The sequence below is a fragment of the Numida meleagris genome, chromosome 3, assembly GCF_002078875.1.
Source record: "Numida meleagris isolate 19003 breed g44 Domestic line chromosome 3, NumMel1.0, whole genome shotgun sequence".
Taxonomy (NCBI): Eukaryota; Metazoa; Chordata; class Aves; order Galliformes; family Numididae; genus Numida; species Numida meleagris.
The window spans coordinates 87,015,732-87,021,731 of record NC_034411.1 but is presented as its reverse complement, the minus strand read 5'-3'; the positions used below and the strand labels follow the sequence as shown (position 1 = coordinate 87,021,731).

The 6,000-nt window shown below is 41.3% G+C and overlaps 1 long non-coding RNA gene across 1 annotated transcript in view; it reads left to right on the top strand.

The window, feature by feature from the left end:
• LOC110396947 overlaps positions 3,334-6,000 on the top strand; it is a 32,316-nt gene continuing 29,649 nt past the window's right edge. The window contains exon 1 of the long non-coding RNA XR_002437390.1: positions 3,334-3,585. This is a non-coding gene — a long non-coding RNA (uncharacterized LOC110396947). The remainder of the gene's footprint in view (positions 3,586-6,000) is intronic.

Below are 6,000 nucleotides of genomic sequence, written 5' to 3'. Positions count from 1 at the left end.
CACAGCATCGTTTTTGCCTGCTGGATTAGAGGGCAGGCAGGTGAGTGGCCTTGTGCATACTTGAGACTAAAATTATTCCTGCTGCCATCTGATTTAGGAGACTTTGCTCTCCCAAAATGAGGAGGCAGCTGTGGAAAAAAATGATTTGCAATCACATGGTTCTTGACACCATGAACTTTATGTCATTGTAGAAGTGTTTTAATGTGGTAGTGGTATTTTTCAGGTCATAATGTATAGGTAGACTGAAATGTGCTAGGGTGTCGTAGATATCTGGATTTCTTTCATAGTTATAGAAATGGCTTAGGTTGGAAGGGACCTTAAAGATCATCAAGCTCCAACCTTCTTGCCATGCGCAGGGCTGCCAACTACTACATCCGGCTGCCCAGAGCCCTTCCATTCTGGCCTTAAACACCTCCAGGATGGGGCATCTACAACTTGTCTGGGCAACCTATTCCAGTGCCTCACCACCCTCTGAGTAAAGAAATTCCTCCCCATGTCCAACATAACTTTTCCCTCTTTTAGTTTAAAGTAATTCCTCCTTGTTCTATCAGTACCATACCATGTAAAAAGTCAGAAACCCTCCTGCTTATAAGCTCCCATCAAGTACTGATAGGCCACAATGAGGTCTCCCTGGAGCCTTCTCTTCTTCAGGATAAACAATCCTGACTCCCTCAGCCTCTCTTCATACGAGAGGTGCTCCAGCCCTTTGACCATCTTTGTGCCCTTCCACGTTCCATATTCAAATCCAAGAAGCACACATATGTGTCCTGACAAAAAAAACAAAAGCTAGGGTGAACGTAGACCTGCCCATCATACAATGTTCGGTTAGTCATATCATGTAACTGCTAAAGAGGGTGGACACGGTGCAGGGAATCATCCTGCACATGTTTCCTCCTGGCTATGCGTCCACTTCCCTTGGTGGGCTAACAAATGTCAGCAAGAAACAGCTCAGCCAGCAGCAGTGCATGGAGCACTGTGCTGCCAAGCTCTCATCTCCTGCAGGAGAGCTGTGTGTTTGCTCCAGCAGCTGGACAGGGCTGCAGAGAAGGGTATATTGAGACACTTAAACATGGGAGCACCGCTGTGCTTAGAAAAAAGCAAGAGAAAATGTGAAGTGTACTTGTCTGGACAAGAAAACTGATAGCTGGAGTTAGAGTGGAGCTGCCTGCGATGTGCACTGACATACATGCCTAAATAGAGCAGTCATGCTATTGGGAATAAGGAGGTAGCAAGGAGAAGGCATAGGAACAGCAGCAAATATGTGAAAGGAAGAGATACATGACAAGAAGAGACAGAAAAGGCTTTGCTCCTGCAAGGTGCTGAGCACCCTTAATGCACAGTGGGTTCAGGGGGAGAAGGAAAAATCCTGCAGCCATGTCTGTCAAGTGTGATGGCAAGTTGAAAGTCAAGCTCAGGTCAAGTCTGAAGTGTCTTCAGTGCTCCTGGAATTTTCTTCTCACAGTTGCTGCCATTTCACTGCAAGCAATCTAATGTGAGGAAAGGCATTGTTTTTTTTTTTTTGTTTTTTTTTTTTGCTCTTTGCAATGCTGAACTGTTATATATTTCTGACCATGTGTTCTGACAAAGCTGATCCAGGAGTGTACAGCAAAAAAGGTGACTTTTCCTGCTGTCATTTTTATTACTTCAGAGAATAATATGAGCAAGAATTTTCCATCCCTGAAGCTCTATTTCTGACCAACCCACATAGTATGTAATGTCAGCTCTATATTGTTTTGCTCCCTAACACTGACATTATTAAAATATTCAGCATCTAAAGTAGGATCCTCTCCCAGTCAGATGTTCTGTTGAAATGCCTTTCTTTAAAAGAGCTTAGCTTCAGGCCCCCACATGTATTTCTTAGTGTTTTTATGCATGAAAAACACAACCAACCAGACAGCATGACAGTTTTAATACAGATAGCCTCTAAAAGGTGAAACGTTCACCTTTGCCCAAAGGGACTGATATCAGGTTCCCTTCAGGTGGCTTCTCACCTCCATTTTGGCCAGTGCAGTGTGAGCAGGGCAGGTGGGCTCAGGCCCTCCAATAGCCATGGGAGCAGCCACATGTAGCAATGCCACAGCTGTTGCTCCCAGCTTGAAGGACATGCACTCCTCCCCAGCTACTGGTGAGCAACTGCCCCAAAATTGCCTTGCTACAGGTATCTTTTTTTCACAGCAGTCAGGTAAAGCAGAGCACTGCATGATGAGCGGCACTCTGTCACACCTGCATGGGCTTGTGACACTATCAGAATGGTCTGTGTTTGTCAAGCAGTCAGTGCATGGAGGCAAAGAGACGACACTGCTGGCAGATGCAGTCGTGCTCTGCAGTCCTGTTTCATGCAGAAACAAAGACATCTTCATTTCCATTGCTGCACCATTATGAAACATCCGAAAAAAAGCACAAACCAACCAAACAGGAAAACTTCACGTGCACAGTGTTTAGAAATTGAAAGCTCTCAGGGGGTTTCCTTTTGCAGGGCTGCATGTGATCCACTGCACAATAATCTGAGTTATTTACTCAAAGGGAGGTTGAAGCGCTCTTTCTTTTAGTCTCTTTAATGTGCACGGTCTTCTGATTTTGCATGGCTGGATGGCAGCATGTTGTTGGATGCCACTGCTGCAAGTTGCTTATCACAGGCAGTTTAGTGGGCGAGGTTCCAAGATTGCAATCTGAAGACCTGACTTCTTCAGCAGATCTGCTGCCATCAAATACATGAGATCAGCTGACACAACTGTAAATGTCTTCTGTGGCATAAGCTTGCAGCACATCATATATAAGTGCAAGTTACGTATATCATTTGAACAAATGCATACGCAGCAATGCAATGCAGTGTTTGGAAGTCATCTAATAATTATGCTGCAGTATTGAAAATCTCACATTCCTTAGAGCTTTACTGTAAAAAAGTCATGGTGATTTAAATATTAAGTTAATTAAATATCTTTTCCATTATATATTATTATCTCTGTATTACATATGAGAAGTTTTGACAAAATACTACTAATTTGTTGTGGGCCATTTCATTTTATACATAAAGCACTATTTTAGCACGATGCTCACTTCACACAGTGATATTTGTTCTCAGGTGGGAAGCTGAGAAGGCTGCAGGTTTCCAGGGATCACACTGGGTGTTTCTTAGATATTTTCCAGTACAATGTCATTACTTCTTACTTCTTTTTATTTTTTTTTTTTGCAAAGGTCTGAAATTGGAATTTGGGCACAGGCCACCTCCTAGCCCCAGAGTGACCTTAGCTCTCTGAAATAACACTCCCATTGCCAAGTCTCAACATGAAAGTCACACTGAGGGTTGAATGCAGACAGCCCTCTGGCAGCGCATGGAGCCACTGATGTGTTCAGATTAAGCCCTTTTGTGTTCTTCAGGGATGTTGTATCCTCCTTCACTTCCAACAAATGCTGTTTTGCCAGGGTCGCTCACTGCTGGGCTTCTGTTTCAGGATGTCAAAGCAAGGAGGCTAAAAAGCAACTGCACAAGTGAGCCTTAGAGCTCTGGAAGATTCTTCTGCCATGGAAACATCATGCACCTCCCCGCTGTTCTTCCTATTTGCAGCAGCCCCACAGAAATCTGAGGTACTCATAAATTTATTCAGTGCTGTATTTTTAGAGGCATTAATACTTTTTTTTTTTTTGTCAGAGGCGATTCTAACTTAATTGAAATAGCAAAATAAAGGAAAAAAAATAATTTTCATTGGTGGAATGAAGAATAGAATAGAATTGCATAGACCAGCAGAACCAAAAGGGTGAATGAACATCACTCACAAGCTGTTTTAAGGCCATTATCCATCTGAAAGATCTTGAAGATAAGTACCTATAGGCTCTTTTTAAAAAAATTATTTTTTATTTTAAATATGGTTGCTGTGTTGATACTGTGCACAGCCATGGTAACTTGGTCCTTCCCAGCAAAGCGAGTTTCAATTTTATGGCAGGACTATAGCTAATATTTGGGAGAGAAATTTAGGGATTAGGAAGTAAGAAATATTGAGTGGATGATATCTTGTGGATTTGGTTAGGGAGTATCAGGTGGATTGATAGAGAAAGTGAGATTTGAGAGCAGGAATTGGAGATGTCTGCTGGAGTGGGGATCTGAAAAAAAACCCAGAAAAATATGATCATCTGTTGTCTGACATTTATTTCCAGATTTCATATGGTTAATGCAGAAGACTATTTCCTATTCTGCTCACAGTTTCTTTGTATTACGTCGATTGTTTTAAGTACAGTTGTTTCCTATCAACAGTTTATTTTTTCCAATGCGTGTGATCTTCCCTGGAAAAAATCACTTGAAACTGTTTTTCTAGCAATGTTTTCGTCTTATTCAGTATAAAGTAATTATGATTATTGCTGGAAATTTCCTAACAACTGATTTATTTAAATATAATGCATTGGCCTTGATGGGATTTTACAAAGGCTCCGAGAGTTATAAATGAACCTTGAGAGCAGCAAGTGAAAAAGTTAATTTGCATTTCTGCAGTTTCCAGCTGCTCATAGCAGGCTGTTCACAGTGATGCAATAAACATATTATGCAGTCTTTGGGCACAAATTCAAGTCACCTTACAGTCAAATCAGTATTTTAGGTATCCTCTTCTGAAGAAATAACCATTCTTGAACACTTAGCTTAGTCCTCGGATTTATTTTCTCTTCCAGTGAATGTGATGCCCATGGTGGCTCACACATTTCTAATGTAGATGAGTTTAAAACTAGCTGGATTAGTTTAACTCATTGATGAAGGCAGAGGAAATGAATTTGGATGACTGTTTTGAAACAGACAATGTCTATTACAATGTCTCGATGCTGTCACAGTTTGCTTTGGCACTTCCCTCTGTGGGCACCTGGGGACCACCAATGTTACCTATGCTGGAGTCACCAGGGACTGCCTGATTATGGACTTACTGATGTGCTTTTGTACTGCATCAATGCATTTTACAGACACTCAGGCTCAGTCTATACTAGTAAATTAGGTGTGTTCAGGAGCGTTGTATGGTACTGACACCATGTGACTTGAAATGACCTGCTCATAAAGCACTGCTAAAATCTTCCCTCCAACACTCAGCATACCTAGCGAGCAGGGTTTTTGGCTTCTGCTAATTCCTGATTAAGCCCAGAAATCATCTGGGAGCAGAGGCCAAATCCACGTCAGTGCTAACAATTCTCTGTTGAGATCATTGAGTGCTTGGTTATATTTGCTGGGACTGTTCAGGTTACTAGCATAAACAGTGTGCAGGATAGCACAGTGCTCCTTTGATGCATCTATTTTAAAGAGGAACAGTCAAATCGTGGAACTACAAGAAAAAGTGCCAAATCTGAGTACAGGACTCAAGTCCTGACTGTAACATTGAGTTTATTTTAAAGTGCTTTGCTCTCTCTGGTCCCAGACTTCTTGTTTGTACCCTGCTCACGATTCAGAGTCTGTCTGCTCCAGCTGGAATTTACCTGGGAATAACTGTGAAGACATTTTTCTGTCATCCACCCAGGCTTCCTTGCCATACACAAGTTATTTCCTTCTTTTTGATGTTGCAAGTCTTACATCTATAAAAAAAAATTCTTTTCACATAAAATATTTTTTCTAGCACTGTGGCTACTTTCTGCCTCTCTTGTGATGTTAGAGATCAGATGTAGCTAGTATCAAAATTCCACTCATTTTCATACTTTCTCTGACTTTTTTTTGGCCAGGATTCAATAAAAGTTTCAGCATGTCAGTTTTGACATTAAAAAGGTGAAGGAATGAGGAAATTAATCTTTCTTTAAAGGCAGAAAGAATTGTAATTTCTGTGACTAGTGAAATGCATATTCTTCTTATGAAGTTTTTTACTTTGATTTGCTAGAGGTTTGCTTGCATCACCGTGATGTAGCTGATCATTTCTCTATTTGAACCTAACTCATCAGATATCAAATATTTCCTCTCTGTGTGATGCTTGAGTTGGCATAGGATGAAAACCATCAGGTGTGTGTGGTTTCAGCAGCTGGTTAGAATCTTATAATAGAATGGCT